We start from the raw sequence: 22,636 nt of genomic DNA, 5'->3' as shown, positions 1-22,636 counted from the left end.
GGTCTTAGAGGAGAATCTCAATAAAATATTCAACAGCTTTATGTAGATACACCAAAATGAGATTTATTCCCTTAATTTTATCAGTCCTTGGGTGTGGTTGGCAAATGGCACTAATTGAATTTTTGCTATCTATCTCCCTTGAGTAGGGTGATTTAAGCTATTTACCCTCTGGTTGAGGAGAAGTGTAAACCTTTTGCTCTTTTTTAGTTGTTACACATTTTGTTGTTCTTTTTTTTTATTATTGATTAAGGTATTACATATGTATCCTGTCCTTATCCCCCCATTGCCTCCCTCCGCCCGCCTCCCTCCTCCCTTCCCCGCTCATGCTCTCACCCCCTGGTGTCTGTGTCCATTGGTTATGCTTATATGCATGCATACAAGTCCTTTGGTTGATCTCTACTCTTTTTCTTAAAATTAAATCTTTATTGCTGAAAGTATTACATATGTCCCCTTCACACCTCCCCCCCCCCCATTGACTCCTTTTAGCCTGCCCTTCCCTTGCCTTCCTTCTGAGATTCCACAGTCTGTTCTATGCTTCTATGTCTCTAGATCTATTTTGTTCATCAGTTTATTTTGTTCATTAGATTACACATATAAGTGAGATCATGTGATACTTGTCTTGTTCTGACTAGCTTATTTCGCTTAGCATAATGCTCTCCAGGTCCCTCCATACTGTCTCAAAGGGTAAGAGATTCTTCTTTTTTACTGCTGCAAAGTATTCCATGGTGTAAATGTACCGCAGCTTTTTGATCCACTCATTTATTGATGGATGCTTGGTCTGTTTCCAGATCTTAGCTATTGTAAATTGAACATAGGAATGCATACATTCTTTCTGATTGGTGTTTGGGGTTTCTTAGGATATATCCTTAGACATGGGGTCAATGGGTCAAATAGCAGTTCCATATTTAATTTTTTGAGGAAACTTCATACTATTTTTCATAATGGTTGCACCAGTTGCATTCACACCAGCAGTGTATAAGGTTCCCTTTTCTCCACATCCTACCCAGCACTTGTCATTTGTTGATTTGTTGATGGTAGTCATTTACTCTTAAGTGTCCTTGGGTAGAGGAGTTAGGATTTTGCAATTTACTAGAATGGCTGTAAACCACTTGGTTGTTTAACTATCTGTCTCAGTTTCCCTATTCCACTTGTCCTGGTTTACTAGTCTGTCTCACTAAAAAGGGTCCCAGAGATCTCTGTTCCACCTCCACTAAATCACACAATCCCTAATGGGTAGGTAAGGTTACAATCTAAGTTTCACTCCCAATTCTGGGTTGTGTCTGCCAGAGAGCCTCCACAGCACTTTTTGGATGTGGGTGTATCAGCTCAGAACTGGGGGAGATGAAGGGAAGTTAAAGTGGTGCCAGTGGTTCAGGGTAGGAAACTCAGGTGTGGAGTTCATTGGCAGGGACAGGTAATGAGTATATGTGGGACAGATGACATTTGAGATTCTTGAAGAACAATTATATGGACATTTTGGCAGGGAGCTGAAATTAAATTATGGGAGCAGGAGGCCAGATTTAGTTATGTGCATTTCTTCTTCATTGTGAAAGCATAAGAACTGAAGATAGTGTAGGAATAAATGAGATTGTATTAACTGAGTGTGGAGCAGGAAGAGAAAGCATAGTTTTTCTAGATTAAGCATGTCAAACTTGTAGCCCAAGGTCCTCATGCAGTCCACAAGGAATATTTTTGTGGCCCAGCCAATATAACGGTATGCAAGAAATGCTTTAATAAAAATTTTGTAACTTAATTTTTATAATATCCTGTTATACATAATTATTAATAAAGAACTACAACATTCGCTAATGACTGATTACTATAATCGTGTTGCAATTCATTTCCCTTACGTGCTTTACACGCAGGCGCACCATTTCTCTCCACTACTACCGTAGCAGTGAATATTTTAGCAGCTGATTACCATGCCATTAGTCTTATACTGACTTGTTTGGTGTGAGCAACAGAAAATATTTCACTTTCAGAGAACAAGAAATATAGGTTTATTTGCATTACACTTATTAATTTGTGCAGTTATTCAGTGTCTGGTAAGTTAATGTCCAAGAAAAATATTAATTTTTATTAAAATGTTCTTTTATATTAATAATTACTCATTTATTTTAGCCCTCTGTATTCAGCACATCTCTATCGAAATAAACCTACATTTCTATGAAAATTGAAGCTTTTGGGTTTTTTTGCTGCCCACATAAACTTAAACCTTGTTTATTTGGCCTGTGTTAGCCTTTCAGTTTGACATGCTTGTTCTGGATGGAACTATAAGAAATATAACATTTAAGAGATAAGAGAAGAATTAGAAACAAAGACCAATCCTATCCAGTTTGGGTCAGTTGATAGGGCGTCAGCATGTGGACTGAAGGGCGGGGTTTGATTCTGGTCAGGGGACATACCTTGGTTGCAGGCTTGATCCCCAGCCCAGGTTGGGGCACATGTGGGAGGCAACCAATTGAAGTGTCTCTCTCACATTGATGTTTCTTTCTCTCTGTCTCTCCCCAACCCTTCTACTATCTCTAAAAATCAATAGAAAATATCTTGGTGAGGATTAATAAAAGTAGGAAAAAGATCAAAAAGAAAAGCAGGAAAAAAAAAGAAAGGTCCTATTATGAAGGCTAAGGGAGAAGAACTTCTCAAAAATGAATATTTGGTGAGGAGCACTAGAGACCCCGCTGGAGATGAGAGACCTTGGACAAAGTCCTTTCAGCATGAGGGGCTCTCCAAGAAACCACAGTGGACGGCACAGTCTGAAGAAGGAGGAAATGAGACTTTTTCAAGAAGTGCAATAGTGAAAGGGAAACAAAAAAAGAGAGAATGGTATTTTGACAGAATACAGGTAGAAGAGCAAGTCATCAAGACAGGCACTAAAGTAAGTTATCAAGGGTGATGACAGCAGAATTAACATGGAATAGAAAAGAACATCAGGGTCCCTGATGACTAGAATAGAAAGAAATGAACATAAGTCCTTGGGCCCAGGGCTGGAATTAGCAAGGGCAGTGGAAAATGAGAAATGTGTCACTCTCTCTATTGGCCCTGGGAGATGAGCATACAAGGAAAGGGAGTGGGTTTTGAGAATAATGGTATCACCAAGGGAAAATCACATTTTAGATAATCACAGGAAATAGGAGCTTTTTAAGAAAAGAGGAAGGAGTGGGTAAGGAGTATGCATTTGTGTGGGAGGGGAATATTACAGAGGAGATGACATACATTTAAATTATTATTTTTTAAACCCAAAAGAAGATTTTAATTTATCAAAATTAAATAGAAATGAAATTGTAAATAGAAATTGTAATTGGTAATACACCCCTGAGCAACAAGAAAAATATATGGGGATATAGTCCTTTCCAAAGTTACATGTGTGGTTACCTCTTTGACTGGAAACTGCTTCCAGAAACTTACATTTAACAAATATTAAGTGCTCATTATTTGCCAGGGACTATGTATTCCATCAGCCTTAACCCAAGGGACACTAAACATTTCACTTTGTCATATTATCTACATTTGACCAAATGGAAAATCACTTATTGAATCACTAAACTTCTTTTACACATCAGACAATGCTCTTTGTTTAGCAATTTCTGTCCTTTAAAATACCCATAAATATGTTAAGTCGGTCAGTGTTTTTAAAAATATATTTTTATTGATTTCAGAGAGAAAGGGAGAGGGGGAGAAATAGAAACATCAATGATGAGAGACAATCATTGATTGGCTGCCTCCTGAATGCCCCACACTGAGGATCAAGCCCACAACCAGGCATATGCCCTGATTGGGAATTGAACCTTGACCTCCTGGTTCATAAGTTGATGTCGCTCAACCACTGAGCCATGCTGCCATGGCCATTGTTGGTCTTTCTTATCTTACTGTGAATTTTATTTTTAAAATAAATGCATTTAATCTTTTTTTTTTTTTTTCCTGTGAGGTACCTTGTTGTTAAAATACAGGGTTTACAAGTTGTTTTTTTTTTAATTAAAAATACATGTTCTTAAAAAAATACATGTTGTTATGGAAAATTTGAACATTACAGAAAATTGAAAGTTCAACCTTTGATGCCCTAGTATAGTGATTTTCAACATGTATGCTGCAAGAATTTTTATAACATGCAATGCTTAACTTTTTAGTCTGGGACACTGACCTTTTTTCCATTAAACTGTCAAATTAAAAAAATGACATTATTCCTAGTCAGGTGACTCAGTTGGTTGAAGCACTGACCCATGCACCAAAAAAGGTTGGAGGTTCAATTCCCCATCAGGGCACATACCTGGGTAGCAGGGTTTGATCCCCAGTAGGGGTGTGTACAGGAGGCAACCAATCAATGTTTCTCCCTCATACTGATGTTTTTTCTCTGTTTTCCTTCCTCTCTCTCTAAAATCAATGGAAACATCTCAGGTGAGGATTTAAAAAGAAAGAAAAAAATGACAACAGCCAACACAACAATAGCCATTAGGAGTGAATAAATAAAAATTATACCCATATATTTTTTTTTTGTCAGATCAGCAAAAAAATATTTTCTTGGTGTGCTCCAGAATTTTAGTAATTAGTTTATGTGTTCCATGAAATGAAAAAGGTTGAAAATCACTGCCCTAGTAAGTAGTGAAGTCCTTTGAAAGGAACGTAACTAGTAATCATTGTTGGAAATCCTAATCTCCCTGAGGTCCTGAGGTCACAAATGATGCTGGATTGGTATTTGTACTATAGCACCGAGTGCTGCCTTGTTATAACAACAAGAATAACACGAACACTTGTCTCAGGTTGGGCTAGGTGCTGGGGTTACATAGCTAACTCTTTCCTGCCCTCCTAGAGCTTATTTCCTTTGGGGGAGGCAGATATTGAACAAATAATCACAAAACAAATCACTTACGAACAGTGATAAATAAGGATTAGGCTGGTAAAAAACATGAAGGAGTGGAATGGCTACAGAAGGTGGCTTTAAGCTGTAACCGAAGGGTGTGAGAACATATGGAAAGGAGGTGACAGAGGTTACTCTCTGGGCAGAGAAAATCTCAAGCGCAAAGGACCTGACAGACCGTGTAATGTTTAGGGAACTGAGAGGGCCTGTGTGGCTGAAGCAGGTGGGCAATGGGGAGAGTATAATGTAATGAAGGTGGAAATAAAAGGGAAAGGGAGGAACGCTGCATCCTGGAGATGAGGAGAAGGAGCTTGGTTTTATTCAAAGTGCAATGGGAAGCCAAAGAAGTAATATGGGAGGTTTTTAAGAGTGCTCTGGCTGCTATGTAAGGATAGTAATGGGGAAGAAATGAAACAATCAAAGAGTCTGCATTAATTCAAGTTCTAAATAATGGCGTTTTTGGTGATGATAATAATGGTGATACAATTAGAGTGTCTTGTGTCTCTTCTGCAGGCCAGATGCTTTATATACATGATTTGTAATTGTCACCATGACCCTGGTATTTGAGTACTATTGTCTCCATTTTCTTTTTTATAAAAATCTCCTATTTGGTCTAGCCAGTTTTGCTCGGTGGATAGACCATCCACCTCAATTCTGGTCAAGGGCACATACCTCGCTTGCAGGCTAGATCCCAGGCCCTGGTCAGGGTGCATGCAGGTAGCTACCAGATGTGTCTCTCTCACATCAGTGTTTCTCTCTCCCTATCTTTTCCTTCCTTACCTTACATTCTCCCTAAAAAAAAATTAATGGAAAAATATACTCTGGTGAGGATTAACAACAACAAAACAACAACAACAAAAGCTGTCTTATTGAATTTTTAGAGAGAGAGGAAGGGAGAGGAATAGAGAGATAGAAACATCAATGAAAGAGAAATATCAATTGGCTGCCTCCACCCCCATCTTCTCCCTACCCCCCCCCCAGCCCCCCAAACACACACACATCATTAATTGGCCTGCAACCTGAACATGTGCTCTGAGCTCTGACTGGTATCCAACTGGTCGCCTCTTGGTTCCAGGGATTGATATCACACTTTCACATCTTCACAGGTTTGTTCAAGCTGTTCCTCTTACTATAGATACTTCGCCTAAAAAAAGTTGAGCAATTGAACCCACAACCTGAATATGTGCCCTGACCGGAAATTGAACCCACCACCTTTCAGTGTACCAGACGACACTCCAATCAACTGAACCACGCTGGCAAAGCTGATTGTCTCCATTTTAGAGATGAGATTAAATGTCTGCCTGTTTGGTCCTGGCTGGTAGGAGAGAGAGGAAATGGGATGCATGATTAAGCTTGGCCATACTATATGACTTCATTCTGGGAGATTTTGCATGGGAGCAGAAAGGACAGGGTGAGAAAGGAGGGTGCTCACACTGATTCTCTGCTCCCTTGGTGTAGTGGCTTGACTTCTTTCTTGGGACAGATCAGAACAAGTGATGTGGAAGAAGGGGAGGCTGAAGTTTGGGGAAGTGAGATAGCACTCTTCTTACCCAATCTGAATCACTTCCTGTCCCCCCACTCTTCACCACTCTGAAAGTTCCTATGTGTCACTTACCTGGACCTAAGAGAAAACATTCTCCTAGAGAAAGGGAATACTGAATAAATGAATCTGGTGAATCATTCTATGACTCAAGCCAACACCTTGTGAGAGGAGAGGAGGGATAGTATGAATTTTTAGGGAAAATGACTTTAACATCTCCAAGGTGAAAAACCCTTAGCATTTATACAGCACTTCTATGCTTTTCCACAGTTTTCCTGGATGCAGTCTGATCTAATCATTTTTATACACTGAAACTACCTGCCCCTTCAGTCTTTCTAGCCTCACACAGCCCCTCTCTCCACACCCTGTACATTTTTTTAAATAAATTTTTATTGTTCATATTATTATAAATGTTCCTTCTCCTCCCCCCCCCCACCATTTCTCTCCTCCACCAGGTTCCCACCCCACCCTCTGTCCTTTCCCCACTCCCCATTGTCCTCATCCATAGGTGCACAGTTTATGTTCAGTCTCTTCCCACATCCCCCTCTCCCCTTTTCCCCAAGAATCATCAGTTCACTCCCCTTCCATACCTCTGATTCTATTATATTCAACAGTTAATATTGTTCATCAGATTTTTTAAAAAATTTCCTTGGTTTTTAGATTCACTTGTTGATAGTTACGTATTTGTTGTTCATAATTTTTATCTTTATTTACTTTCTCTTCTGAAAGAACCCCCTTCAGCAATTCATATAATTCTGGTTTGGTGGTGATGAACTCCTTTAGCTTTTTTTTTTTTATTAGTGAAGCTCTTTATCTGACCCATTCTGAGTGATAGCTTTGCTGGATAGATTATCTTTGCTGTTGAGAAATCAGCTGACAATCGTATAGGTTAGGGGTGTCGAACTCAATCAGAGAAGGGGCCAAAATCTAAAATCCAGCCTAAATCGCGGGCCGAATGGTTTACTGAACAGTCATAAACTGACAATGTCATAAACTGACAGCAGAGTGCAGTGATGACAGCGCGGTGCGGGCCACATTGCAAGGCCTGGCGGGCTGGATTTGGCCCGCGGGCCTTGTGTTTGACACATGTGGTATAGGTGCTCCTTTATAGGTAACTACCTTCTTTGCTCTTGCTGCTTTTAATATTCTCTCTTTGTCTTTTGCTCTTGGAATTTGAATTATGATTTGTCTTGGTGTGGTCCTCTTTGGATTCCTTTTGTTTGGAGATCTGTGCGCTTCCTGGACTTGTAAGTCTAATTCTTTCACCAGGTGGGGGAAGTTTTCTGTCACTATTTCTTTCAGTATGTTTTCGATATCTTGCTCTCTCTCATCTTCTGGAACCCCCATAATTCTGATGTTGGTTCGCTTGAAGTTGTCCCAGAGGTTTCTTACATTATCTTCAATTTTCTGTATTCTCTTGCCTTCTAGCTTCTGCGGAGGAGTGTCTTCTGGCTCTTTATGTTCCAACTCTGACTTGATTCTTGCGATCTTCCATTCTGTTTTTAGGACTCTGTATAATATTTTTTATTTCAGTCAATGTATTCTTTATTTCTTGTTGATCCCTTATTATTTCTTGTTGATTCCTTATTAATTCTAGTTGATCCCTTTTCATATCCTCATAGGTCTTATCCATCTTTTCTAGGAAATTCTTGAAAAACCTTATAAGCGTAGATTTGAACTCTATATCCAGTCGCTTTTTGTCCTCCATTTCTTTCGTTTGTGATCTATTTTGTCTCGGCATTTTCGCAGTTTTCCTGAGTTGGTAGCCTTAAAAGTCTGTGTTCTGCTTGGATGGGGCGAGGTTTCAGGGTGGAGCCTACAGCCTTGGCTTCCGTCAGCCCCGCCCTATGCGGCTCCTGGGTCTCAGGGTCCTTCAGTACTCGTTGCAAGCGCCTCTGAGAGAAAGGTGCCCTCGATTTTCACCTGCTGCCAAACAGTCTATGCTCTCCCCCAATGAGCCCGGTATTGGGGTTCAGTTCAGTTGGAAGTGGAGTTGTAGGTAGTGTTCAGAGCAGTTTGGAGTCCCTGTCTCCTTCCCGCCAGGGCAATCCCACGGCACAGCCAGCCGTCCCTTCTCTGAGCGCAATGTGTGCGCCTCCGGGACCTCCTTTTGCCACTCCCCCGGGGTTCCGCCTTACAGCCCAGCTCCCTATGGATGAGCCTGGGTCCCCGGGGTCTGGCCTAGAACTGGGGTTCAGAGCAGTCAGAATTGGGGCCCAGCACAGTCGGAGCGTTTATCTCCTTCCCGCTAGGGAACACCAGCCAGGCACTCAGCCTCCCTCCTCTCCGGCTCCGTCCTCTCCGCGCGCGCTCCGCGTGTCTCTGTACCTTAGGCTTTTACAGCTCCTCCGTGCTTCCTTCTGGTTTTCTCCTTGCTTCTCGTTGTAGAATTTCCAGTCAGTCGACTTTCCTGTAGTTCTGGGTAATGTCCATTTTATATTTTAGTTGTATTTTATTGAAATTGTTGTGTGCAGCCGGAACCGGCTCAATGGATAGAGCGTCGGCTTGGGGACTGAAGGGTCCGGGGTTCGATTCTGGTCAAGGGCATGTACCTTGGCTGCGGGCATATCCCCAGTGGGGAGTGTGCAAGAGGCAGCTGATCGATGACTCTCTCTCATTGATGTTTCTCTCTATCTCTCTCCCTTCCTCTCTGTACAAAATCAATAAAATATATTTAAAAAAAAAAGAAAAGAAATTATTGTGTGTGGCTGTGGCTAGGTGTTTACCTGTCAGCCGTCTTGGAACGACCCACACCCTGTACATTTTTGAACCACTGGACTGCACTCTGTTCCTCAATTCATCACACACCTTTACATGCTCACAACTTTGTTTAAGCTGTTCCTCTTGTTATAGATACCTCGTCCTCTTTGCTTAAAAAGCTGCTAGCTAAACCTTGGAGCCAAATTCAAATGCCTTTGTCTCCTCATCCACCAACAATCAGGCAGATTTATTGCTTCCTTTCTTAGTTTCTTATTTATATTCAACCATGTTTGTTTCTCTACTTCCTCTGCTGGACAGCTAGCAATTTGGAAACAACTTAGTCACCTATAGAACCCAGGTCTTCTCATTCTTGGGTCATTGTTCTTTCTAAAACATTAAAGAAGCTGATCTTCTATTTGGCCTATGGCCCTGTAGTTTTAGTGTCATTAAACATTTTAGATTAAAACATTTTAATTATTCATTCCAATGTGTTGTTCTATTCTCCTTCAGTGCCCCTCCTCATGCCTCACATACTTGGGAGAATCAGCTGTGTGTTGGACTGTCTCTAGTGATTTTGAAGACGCAGAGGTAGAATGGTTGACACCTACCCCTCTCAGCCCCCTGCCATTCCCAAGCTTAGACCCATATCTCTGCAGGTCTCAGTCTTCTTAGCTCAAAAATGAGGAGGCTGTAGAAAGCCAGAGTCTTCCCATCTTTTGACTCTCTTTCTTGTGCTCTTGTATAGACTCAGTTTTTTTCCTGGGCCACTTCTACACAAGCAGCTGTACCAGCCCCTTGCCCACCCAAAATATACCACCCTTGGAGAAATGTGCAAGCTATGCCTCAGCCCTTTGTTCTCAGGTTGAGAACCACTGCTGTAGATCCTAAGACCATTGGAAAACACAGATATTTACATTACAATTCATTAACTGTAGCAAAATTACAGTTATGAAGTAGCAACAAAAATAATTTTCGTTGAGGGTCACCACAACATGAGGAACTGTATTAAAGGGTTGTGGCATTAGAAAGGTTGAGAACCACTGTGCTGGTTTGGCTCAGTGGATAAAGTATCAGCCTGTGGACTGAAGGGTCCCAGGTTCGATTCCAGTTAAGGGCACCATACATGGGTTGTGGGTTCCATTCCCAGTGGGGGCGTGCAGGAAGCAGCTGACCAATGATTCTCTCTCATCATTGATGTTTCTATCTCTCTCTCCCTCTCCTTTTATCTCTGGAATTAAAAAAAATTTAAAAGATGATATATAAATAAACTAATTTTAATATGTTTGGCTGGTGTGGTGCAGTTGATTGGAGCACTGTCCTGTACACTGAATGGTGGCATGTTCAATTCCCTATTAGGGAACATACGTAGGTTGTGGGTTCAATTCCTGCTTGGGGCATGTGCGGGAGGCAATTGATTGATGTTCCTCTCTCATCTCTCTCTCTCTCTTCCTTTCTCCCTCCCTTCCTCCCTCTCTAAAATCAATATCCTTGGGTGAGGATTAAAAATATATATATACACATTAAAAAAAAAACCTGCACAGCTGACTTAAAATTCCTTATTTTACAGATGAGGGAAGTGACATTCAGAGCAGATCTTATTCGAAGTCGAAGTTATTGAGTGGGTATAGGGTGGAGTCAAGACCAGAACTCAGGTTTCCCAACTCAAAGGGTACCTGTGACTGCTTTTTCTTCTGTATCTTGCTACTGTTTCTTCTTTTTTAATATATTGTTATTGATTTCATAGAAGAAGGGAGAGGGAGAGAGAGAAACATCAATGATGAGAAAGAATCATTGATCATCTATTTCCTGCATACCCCCCACCCCCTCTCCCACTGGGGATGGAGCCCGCAACTTGGCCACATGCCCCTGGCCAGAATCAAACCAGGACCCCTCAGTCTGCAAGTCAATGTCCACTGAGCCAAATCAGCTAGGGGGATACTGTTTCTTTAAAATACTAGTTAGGACAACCAAGATGGCGGTATAGGGGAACACCGGTACTTGCTGCCTCTCATAACCACATCAAAACTCCAACTAAAAGACAAAACAAATATCATCCAGAACTATGGGAAACCTGGTTGAGTCGAAGTTCTACAACTAGAAGGAAATAAAAAAGTTCATTGAGCATGGTAGGAGGTGCGGAGGTGCAGAAGTGCAGAGGTATGGAGGTGTGTGAAACAGGCTGGCAACTGGGTGTGCTCTTGTTTTTCTTTAATCAGGAGGGATATACAAGCTCTCGATTCTCTGAACACAAGTTCCAGGCGAGACTCTGGGGACCCAGACTTGTACGGGGAAAAACTGGACTGTCTGGCATCAGGCAGGAACTCGAGGGCAGCTTTCTATTGGAGGTGTTCGCAGTGATCATTGTTCCTGCCCAGGGCTGAGGGACACGTAGACCCAAGGACCTCTCCAAGAGAGGTCAGATTGGCAGCCATTGCTATTTGCTCCGCCCTGGTGATTCCCTGAGACCCCACTCCATCCAATTTACAATATGACCCAAGCTGTGCACAGAAGCTTTTGCATATGAATGCCTGTTTCTCTTGCATCCTAAAACTTAACAAACTGCAGCTGGGTCAGAGAGCTCTAAAGAGTTAAAAAAAAAAAAAAAAAAAAAAAAAAAAAAAGGCCTAAGGCCTGACAGTAGCAGCTTGCATTGTGTCACAGCTGGGCCTCATCTGGGCACTTTCAAACCCCAAACAAAGAGGAAGAATCTGCAGGTCTCTTTGTAGCTCCTGCTGAGTGGCATCAGGCAGTGGCTGACTTTGCACCTCCTTGGAGATCCAAGAGCCAGTGTACCCACTGATCAGTGTGAGATCATCCAGACTACACTCTTCACACCCATAAGCAACACACTCAAGGGTTAGACTCAGTGAGCACCAAAGCCCCACTGAAGCAAGTCCTGCCCCATAAGAGTGTCTTCAGCACAGTAGTTCTCTCATTGTAGAGACAGCTGGTCCTAACAGCCAATTGACCAGTAAGTCAATTCCTCCCAGTGTTACCAACAGCAATAAGGTTTAACTAAACAAGTCTGTGCACACAGCCAACAAAGGGGTGCACCAAGAATGTCCACCTCAGGTAATTGGGGAGGCTGAGCCACTGGGCTCTATAGGACACCTAGCACACAAGGACACTCTATCAACACAGGGAAGCAGTCAAAATGTGGAGACAAACGTGTCACAAATGAAAGACATGGAGGAAAGCAAACTACTGAATATAGAGTTCAAAGCCATAATTATAAGGTTACTAAATAATCATCTATAAATTTCTAAAAAATTTAGTGAGAACCTCAAAGATATGAAAAAGGACCAATCAGAAATTAAGCATACACTAACTGAAATAAAGAATAATATACAGAGATCCAACAGAAGACTAGAGGACACCAAGAATCAAGTCAAAAATTTGAAATACAAAGAAGCAAATAACACCCAACTGGGAAAAGCAAAAAGCAAAAAGAATCCAAAAATATGAAGATAGTGTAAGGAGCCTCTGGGACAACTTCAAGTGTATCAACATCATAATTATGGGGGTGCCAGAAGAAGAGAGAGTAAGATATTGAAAACATATTTGAAGAAATAATGACAGAAAACTTTTCCTACCTGGTGAAAGAAATAGACTTACAAGTCCAGGAAGTGCACAGAACCCCAAACAAAAGGAAGCCAAAGAGGACCACAGCGAGACACATCATAATTAAAATGCCAAGAACAAAAGACAAAGAGAGAATCTTAAAAGCAGTAAGATAAAAAACAGTTAGTTGTCTACAAGGGAGCACCCATACGACTATCAGGTGATTTCTCAACAGAAACTATTCAGGCCAGAAGAGAGTGGCAAGAAATATTCAAAATGATGACTAGGAAGAACCTGCAACCAAGATTACCTCTCCAGCAAAGCTATCATTTAGAATTGAAGGTCAGATAAAGGTCAGTTTTAGCTTTACAGATAAAAACAAAACAAAAAAAACTAAAGGAGTTCACCACCACCAAAACCAGTATTATATGAAATGCTGAAGGGCATTCTTTAAAAAGAGGAGGAAGAAGAAAAAGGTAAAGATAAAAATTATGAACAACAAAGTGACATCAAATACATATCTATCAACAAATGAATTTAAAAATCAAATGAATAAAAAAACCTGATGAACAAAATAAACTGGTGACTATAATAGAATCAGGGGCATAGAAAGGGAGTGCGCTGACAATTCTGGTGGGGGTGGGGAAGTGGGTGTGGTGTACAGCAGGAAGAGATTGCACAATTTACACCTATGACTGAGGACATTTCGGGGTGGGGGCGGTGGGGATGGTAAGGACATGGGTGGGGTGGGAATCAGGTGGAGAGGAGCTATGGGGGGTAAAAACTGTAATAAACTGAACAATAAAGATTTATTAAAAAATAAAATACTAATTAACAGCAAAGAGAAACAAAAAGTGAAGAAAGTACAGGGAATAGTTTCAGTTAATCAGGAAAATTTTTGGCATTGTCCTTATTTTCATATATGGAATTTAATAGCTGTTTGAAAACATTCTTACACAATGCAGTGTGCCATCTCTGGGAACCAATAAAACTGCTCACTTTTTTTGGATGGGTTAGGAGTTGTTGCTTTGATTTGTTTCCTTCTAGCTTGTAAGAGAACATGCAGATAGAGAAAGGTTTTAGAAGATGTGATTAAAACTGAGTCATAGCAAATAGTTCTGGCACAGCATTCTGCTACAGAAGAAGGTGGCAACGGAACAAAGGGTGGGGGCAAAATCTCCACCTGGACAAAGGCTTTGGTGAGAGATAGACAAGGAACAAGCATGCGTGTATATCTGAGTCATAAGTAATAAATCAGAACTCAATATTAGATAAAATCTAATCTATTTTAATTCATTTCACTGCTTTAGACATGGCTTGTTTTGATCTCTAAATGTTTACACCTGGATCCACAAAAGAAGACAACTTGCAAGGGTAGGCAATGCTGACATATCAAAATGTACCATCTCTGTTTTTTTTACACTTTGACTACAACATAGATTAAAAATTTAGTCAAGTTATTGTTGAATCATTATGAGCTAAAAATAATCCACTCTTGTTCATTTTCTTAATTAAAACATTGTTCAAATAACATATAATTTAACAAAGTATCTACCTTGTGTGATGTATCACAAACATTTGGTAACTTGATCTTCTAGAGCAGTGGTTCTCAACCTTTTTAATGCCTCGACCCTTTAACACAATTCCTCATGTTGTGGTGACCCCAACCATAAAATTATTTTTGTGGCTACTTTACAACTGTAATTTTGTTACTGTTAATGAATCATAATGTAAATATCTGTGTTTTTCGCTGGTCTTAGGCTCTAAGACCCTACAGTTCCTCATGTTGTGGGGTTCACCACAACATGACAAACTATATTAAAGGGTCATGGCATTAAAAAGGTTGAGAACCACTGCTCTAGATGATCAAGTTATCAAATGCTTGTGATACTAAATTTTTAATCTATGTTGTAGTAAAAATGTAAAAAAACTCAATTTCCGAACATGGGATTAAGAGATTATCCTTTTTATTCTATTATTAGAGGCCTGATGCATGCAAATTTGTGCAAGAGTAGGCAGGTCTTCCTTACCCTTGCTGCTGGCACTGGTTTCTCTCTGGCACTGACTTCTCTCTGGCACCCAGGACCCGGGCTTCCCTCCTTAAGCTGCGGGCAGGCACCTGGGAACTGGGCCTGGATTCATCAGGAAGGACGTCCGAAATGACATCGGGTCTAATTAGCATATTACCCTTTTATTATTATAGATAGTATAGTTTTTAAAAATGTGGTTCCTGGCTATTATTTTGAAATCCAAATGCAATATAATGGCATGTTTTCTTCTCTACTTAATGTTGCCTTGCAACTAGGAGGGGACACAACAAAGGAGTGCCTCAGCTCCAAAATCATAATCCCAGAAAAGATTTTTTTCTTCTAAAGTGTGTTTGCTATGTAACTCAAGTATGGGGAATTAGTACTAGTTGTCTGAATCTGACATAATATATTCCTTCAACTTTAATGTATGCATTAAAGTTGAAGAGGACCACAATGCCCACCTATCAAAATGGCTAATTTAGGAAAACAGAAAATACTAGTTTGCAAGGATTCAGGATAACTGGAATTTGTGTACATGGCTGATGAGAGTATAAATTGCTACAACCACTTTAGAAAATAATTGGGTAGTATCCACTAAAGCTGAACATATGCATGCTTTTGGCCCAACAATTCTACCTCAAGGTGCATACCCAATAGAAAGACATAAAAATATCTCCAAATACATATAAGGAATTGCTTATAGCATCTTATTCATATCACTTTAAGCTGTAAACAACACAAATATCAATCTACAGTATAACAAATACATTATGGCTCATTTATTTAGAGGAATTTTAAATAGTAATGAGAATAAACAAGTTACTTCTATGTACAACAACACAGATGAAACTCGGAAACCTAATTTTGAGTGAAAGAGGCCAGACACAGAAGGGTATATAATTTATGAATTCAATTATAAATAGTTAAGAAACCATAGCAGCAAATTAAATATAGGATATTAGAATGTATAACAGTGGCTATTCTCAAGATAGAGTAGCATGAAGAGGCTTCTGAAATTCCGTATTCTTCTGTTTCTTTATACAATTACTTAGGTTTGTTTACTTTGTGACAAGTCCTTAAGTTGTGGAGTCATGATTTGTGCCCATTTTTTACCCATTAAAAAAAAAAAAGAATGCAATTTTGCCATCCCCAATAACATGAATGGACTTAGAGGGTATTGTGCTGGGTGAAATAAGTGTACAGAGAAAGACAAATGTCATATAATTTCACTTATATATGGATTCTAAAAAACTACATAAGCAAGCAGAACAAAAACAGACTCATAGATACAGAGAACATTTTGACCATTGCCAAGTGAGAGAGGTTTGGGGGAGGGATGAAAAAGGTGAAGGGATTAAGAAGTAAAAATTTATGGTTACAGAATGATCATGGGGATGTAAAGAATAGCATAAGGTATATAGTCAATAATATAGTAATAACTAGGTTTGGTGTCAGAAGGGTACTAGATTTTTCAGGGTCATCACTTTTAAATTATATAAATCGTCTAATTGTTGGGTTGTGCATCTGAAACTAATATAATATTTCATGCTAAGTATAATTGAAAAATTAAAAAAATATTTTAAAAGGAAGAATGAATTGAGCTGACTGCAAAATGGTCAGACAGGAAATGGACACATGCTCCATGTGACTGGTTTCTCTTTCATTTATCTAAGCTCATACATACCAGTTATTAACTATTTTGAACATTACCCCTGGATGAGCCATGAGATTTTTTTTTTTCACAATAAAAAATATGATCACCACTCAGTAATAAACTGCAACTTCTTTATTCTATGAAACAACTACCACATAGAGCATTAGGTAATAGTGAATTTGATTTTCAGAAGACATTTAAAAATTAAGAGTATGGAAGTTTTCCACTCATAGATGGCTATTGACCGGAATAAACTAAGTCACAATCCACACTCTGGATACTTAATAAAAGATTAAACAGAGCTTCCATGTGATTGAACAGAAAATACAGCTCAGAGGTCTAGAAACTTGTCCACCATGGTATGACAAGCCTTTGTCTCCCACCTTGCCTACTTCAGCTGATGTAATAGTTTTTACATGGGATTCAGCCTTGGTAAGCTAGTAGCTGAGTTTGAGGTAAAAACTACTAAAATGGAAAAATTGCTAAATACAGTCTTCTATGTCTTGTTTATCTCCAAGATAAGACTTCATTTTCCTCTGACCAGATATGACCTCTTCCTGATTAACTCAACAATCCAGAGCAAAAGAATGTAACTGGTGTCTCTTCCTTTGCCAAGAAGAGGTCTTACATACTGAAGGCATAAAAGTTATCTGGAACTAACAATGAACTACAACCCTAGAGGTTATAGTAGTCACTGCGAGATTCTATGTAGATAGTAGGGAGAATCTCTAAATCTAAATCCAGATACTCTTTTAGGAACATTTGTCAAAAACAATTGGATGGTACTTAAAAAAAATGGACTTCTAGCTAATTTTATACTATAATGAATTAAAAGATATAAGGATTTATAAACAATATCTCCCCCCCTACTCACACTGGCACTCACAATGCAAATGACTTCAATGTTTCTAATGCTGAGTCTAGTACCAAGGAGAAATCTTTCCACATGACATAATAAAGGTTAATAATAATTGGTTAGCCAGATGTTAGCATTACATGCCATGTCTTAGGCACGGAACTCTCCAAAATTTCTTAGTAAAATAGCTCATGCTCCTTTGAGTTAATGACATCTACTTTATCCTAACAACCACCACATAGTGACAATTAAAATATGGTTTCACAAACCATATGGCTCTTGAGTAAGTCACCCTTTTTTGATAAAAGAATGTTACATATACATTCAGGTAATATGGATCTTATATAAGTCACTAGAGGCCCAGTGCATGAAATTCGTGCATGAGTAGGATCCCTAGGCCTGTCTGGTGATCAGGGCCAATCAGGGCCTTCCAGGTGCTGGCTGGAGCCTTTCTTCCAGGAGCTGTCCAAGGCCTCCCTTCATTCCACGCCATCCCCTGGTCATCAGTGCAGGTCATAGAGGAACTCCCAGTCTTCCGATCAAACTCCCAGGGGGGCAATTTGCATATTAGGCATATATATACACTAGTGACCAATGCATGAAATTCATGCACATTAAAAGGGGATTAATTAGAGGAAATAATTTGATATTGCTATTTGCCCTCTCTCTATAATAGAAGTGTCAGAGATGAAAGAAAATTAGTAAAATGTATATGAAAACCTTCCTCCTGTCAGAGTCTGGGGCATACCATGGGACCCAGAGTCAAGTTCCTACCCACCCACATGCACCTCAAATCACATGAGACCCAGCCCCGGCCAGCCCCACCCCATTGGGCTAAATCCAGACCTGTCCAATCCCACCTTTTTCAAGCCCTGCCAGGGAGGAGGCATAGCCTCAGATCCCCTGGCCTGGTGCCAGGACAGGGGGCGTGGCCCTAGGTCCCCCAGCCCAGACCAGGGAGGAGGGCATACCTTGAGGGCCTCCATCAAGCCCCGCCAAGTGGAAGACACAACCTGAGATCCCCTGTCAAGCCCTTGCTGTGTGGGAGGCATGGCCTGAGGTCTTCTGTCAAGCCCCGCCAGGCAGGGGGGCACAGCCTCAGGTCTCCTGGCCCTGCACCAGGAGAGTGTTGCAGCCTCGGGTCCCTTGTCAAGCCCCACTGGGCAGGGGGTGTGGCCTCAGGTCCCCTGGCCTGGCACTGGGGTGAGAGGCCTGGCCTTAGATCACCTGTCAAGCTCTGCTGGGTGGGGGGCACAGCCTGAGGTCCCCTGTCAAGCCCCACGGGGGCAGGGGAGGGCGTAGCCTTAGGTCCCTGCTGATTGCTCGTTAAGACTCCTTATGGGAACTTGGCCTCAGTTGTGGGTGCAGCCATCTTTGTGATGGAGTGATGGTCAATTAGCATATTCCATCTTTATTAGATAGGATAGATCCATGGTTGGCAAACTGTGGCTTGAGAGCCACATACAGCTCTTTGGCCCCTTGAGTGTGGCTCTTCCACAAAATATCACAGCCTGGGTGAGTCTGTTTTGAAGAAGTGGCGTTAGAAAAAGTTTAAGTTTAAAAAATTTGGCTCTCAAATTTCAATGTTTGTACTGTTAATATTTGGCTCTGTTGACTAATGAGTTTGCCGACCACTGGGATAGATAATACATTTTTTAAAAAGAGGAAGCTGAAGCCCAGCCAGCATAGCTTAGTGTTTGAGTGTTGTTGACCTATGAACCAGGAGGACACAGATTGATTCCCAGTCAGGGCATATGCCTGGACTGTGAGCTCAATCCGCAGTGTGGGATATGCTGGAGGTAGCTGATCAATTGATGATTCTCTCTCATCATTGATGTTTCTATCTCTCTCTCCTTCTCCTTTCCACTATGAAAAAAAAAAAAAAAGGAGGAAGCTGAAGATAATCACCAAACTATTTTAGAATGAATGTTGGCATCTATGTCTGTGACTGAAACTTTTAAAAAGATTATAAAGAAATCTTACTCAAGGAAACTTAATACTACTACTACCACTAATTTACTGCTATGAACCAATCATGTTGACTACTGATGAAGTATTGTTTAAAAAGGATTGTTAAAAAATGTGGACAAATAATACATAAAAATGTATACATGATAATGGAAAAAAATAAAACCTCAGGAGGGAAAACTTTAGAACTAATAAATTCAAGGTAGAGAAAAATTCATGTTTTGATGTAATAAGCCCCAAGTGAAAGAACAAAGGGGTGTGGAAAAAAAAAAAGAGAACTATACTAAATGGAACTAAAAGTAACTTCACAGGGTGATGTGATTATAAATTCCTCACTGAGCTGGTCATGGTGGGTAGTCTCATCTCAGGCCATGGTGGGTAGTCTCATCTCAGGACAGGTTTTTAACAAGTCCTGTCCATTGTTCTTGTGCATCTAGGTTAGCACACCTTTGAAATGCCAGAAGTAATACCCCTCTCAAGGTGTAACTACTCTCAGGAGAGCACATAATCTTGTTAACTATCCTGTAATTCAATCTCCACCTGCTTTCTTCCACCTTCATGTAATCTTCCTCATGTTCCTTCCTTCATTCCACAGTTATAAAGGAAGTTGCAAAACTCATTCTTTGGAGCATTTGAGATCTTGCTTCCTGGCATTGTTGTCATTTTGGCTCAAACAAATTCTTATAAAACTTATTGTCAGTGGTCAGGGCACATACAAGGATCAACCAATGAATTCATAAGTGGAAAAACAAATCAATCTCTCTCTCTCTCTCTCTCTCTCTCTCTCTCTCTCTCTCATAAATAAAAAAAATATTTACAGGTTTGGGCATTCATATATAGATGGGAAACAGCATATAATCTCCTCTTTATAAAGAAAATAGAACTGCTTAAATCGTATTTCTTAAATAACCACCATTGATAGAGCCAACAGGCTAAGATATTTGAGTAGTAGTTTAGAGTTGAACCCAGCAGACATGAACAACAATGAAGTTCTGTCAAACACTTTAAGAAAATATTTAGCCTGGCCAGAGTTAACTCTGCTCAGTTGGTTGAGCATCTTCTGGTGCACTGAAAGGTTGCCAGTTCACTTTCCGGTCAAAATACATACCTGGGTTGCAGATTTAATCCCTGGTCAGTGCACGTGGGCACAGCAATCAATCATGTCTGTCTGTCTGTCTGTCTGTCTGTCTCTGTCTCTCTCTCTCTCTCTCTCTCTCTCTCTCTCTCTCTCTCTCTCTGTGTGTGTGTGTGTGTATGAGAGAGAGAGAGAGAGAGAGAGAGAGAGAGAGAGAGAGAGAGAGAGACAGAGAGACAGAGAGAGAGAGACAGAGAAAGGAGAGAGAGAGAGAGAGAAGAGAGAGAGTGAGAGAGAGAGAGATGATGATGATGATGATGATGATGATGATGATGATGATTGGTTGCCGTGCCCACATAACCACTGAAAATAAGTTTTATGAGAATTATAAAACCACTGAGAGAGAGAGAAAGAGAGAGAGATGATGATGATGATGATTGGTTGCCGTGCCCACAAAACCACTGAAAATAAGTTTTATGAGAATTATAAAACCACTGAAAATAAGTTTTGTAAGAATTTATTTGAGCCAAAATGACAAACATTTTGTCCTTGGGTAAGGATAAAAAAAATTTTGAATCTTTGCCTAGGAAATCCAAGTCATAATGAGCAAAACATTTGTACAAAATATCTCAGATGCACTAGGAAAAATTTTGACGATCATCCAACTTATAAAGTGAAGGGGAATTAGATGTAGACTAGTGTGCTGATTTAAAAGTGAAGCACCTAGCCAGTTTTGTGGGAGGACTCCTCTTGGTTCAGGCAATACCAATGGAATGGTAGATGAAAGTTACATACAAGAATGGTGCCTGGCAGGGCATTCTTTCTTTCATATAGCTATGAATGTAGCCCTAAAGAACATAGGTGTCAGGTTTTAATGTCATCTCACTAATATATTTTATGTTTGATAATGATGGAAACTTTGAATAGACATTTAATAAAGGGAAAAGACAATATTTCTATCACAGAGGTACTGTAAGAAGCAAATGGGGTAATGTGGGAAACATATCTTACAGTTAGTGCATGTTCAGTAATTAACAACAGTTTCCTTTAGTGACTGCTTCTGACTTGCTTTACTTTCATTATTGAAATAGTCTGGAGGCATATATTCATGCATGGAAAGATAAGGCAGAAAAATAGACAAGAAGAAAAAAAAATGCCATGAAATAGAAAGAAATAAAGAGAGCAAAACTTTAAAGGAAAATTTAAATGAAGAAAAGTAGCAAAACTAATGAGCTTTTGTATTTATCCTATTCGGATGTCAATTCCTTTTCTTTTTTCCCCTCACAAATGGTTTGTTTTTTAACAGATGATTTTGAGGAAATGGCACCTAAACAATTGTAAGTTGGTCTTGGATAAACATTAGGAGAATCACTAACTTATTTTGTGAAATTTTGTGGTGAGGGAAGGGAACATTTACTATAAAGTCTATTACAATCTATTTTAGCAATTAATTGATTTTCCAAATCACCCAAAGGAAATCAAAGTGGTATTATAAGTTGGTAGCAACTATCATAATCAATTTATATTGCTATTTGCAATAATAATAGCAAGTTAGCCTCATTTATTCTATATAAATATAAAACAGTTCTTCATGTTTCCAATATCTTAGTTTGAAAATGTGACAAAAATCTATCAAAATAGTGGTTTTATTCTTACCTTGTGATCTTGTTTTGAATTCTCCCTGAAAAGCTGCAGCTCTGTTCTCAGAGAACTTGCAGACTCTATTTATTACCCAACACTTGGTAGAGAACCAAATTGCCGCAGAGGCGAAATCTGAGTGGATGAGATTTAGTCTTGAATTACATGTAAAAAGCCAATAGAGGGATCAATCCTGTCAACATCTAAGATTCACTGCTTTCTCCCCATATTCATCTTAAAATTAATACAGCAATTACAGATTTTATGTTCTGCATTTTTGTTTTGTTTGGTTGTGAGTGTGTGTGTGTGTGTGTGTGTGTGTGTGTGTTTTACTTACAACCCACATCAGAATCATTTCACATGAAATCCTCATCCCATATCCAGCTCACAATCTTCCTCTGCCCCCTACAAATTTCAACTTGGCTTTCTTCAGAGTTCAACTTCACAACTTCACCTTCAGTGCTGTTATTTTGAAACTCTTGGCCATTTATATTTACACTTTCCGCAATTGGCTTCTTCACTTGCAACCTTCACTAAGTGATCAGCTTATTCTTCTAAATTCCTTGATGCATAGTCACACTCACTTGGATATCAGTAACATACTGCTCATCTGCAAATGGAAGTTCTCAGATACTCCATGCATCTTAACATACCTGACCTGCCTCTCTGCTCCCCATTTCCATTTATCCTCCAAATCTCACAGAATATATTGCTTTTTCTTGCAAGAGTGAATACTGAACTATAGATCCCAGCTCTTCT

General features: G+C 39.9%; 1 protein-coding gene across 5 annotated transcripts in view; it reads right to left on the bottom strand.

Annotated features, from left to right (window-relative positions):
- Positions 1-21,955, bottom strand: part of IL33 (interleukin 33) — a 42,163-nt gene extending 20,208 nt beyond the window's left edge. For 3 of the 5 annotated variants that reach the window (XM_084899592.1, XM_084899596.1, XM_084899593.1), the window contains exons 1-2: positions 21,896-21,932; positions 5,528-5,647 (exon numbers count right to left, since the gene is read on the bottom strand). The gene's annotated coding sequence lies outside the window, so the exon portion shown is untranslated. Of the gene's footprint in view, positions 1-5,527; positions 5,648-21,895 lie in introns of all 5 variants that reach the window. The other 2 variants (XM_084899594.1, XM_084899595.1) reach the window with 1 other exon arrangement.
- Between the last annotated feature and the right edge of the window lie 681 nt (positions 21,956-22,636).

This window comes from Pipistrellus hanaki (assembly GCF_964339955.1).
Source record: "Pipistrellus hanaki genome assembly, chromosome: 11".
Lineage (NCBI taxonomy): Eukaryota > Metazoa > Chordata > Mammalia > Chiroptera > Vespertilionidae > Pipistrellus > Pipistrellus hanaki.
This window is presented reverse-complemented; position numbering and strand designations above follow the sequence as displayed.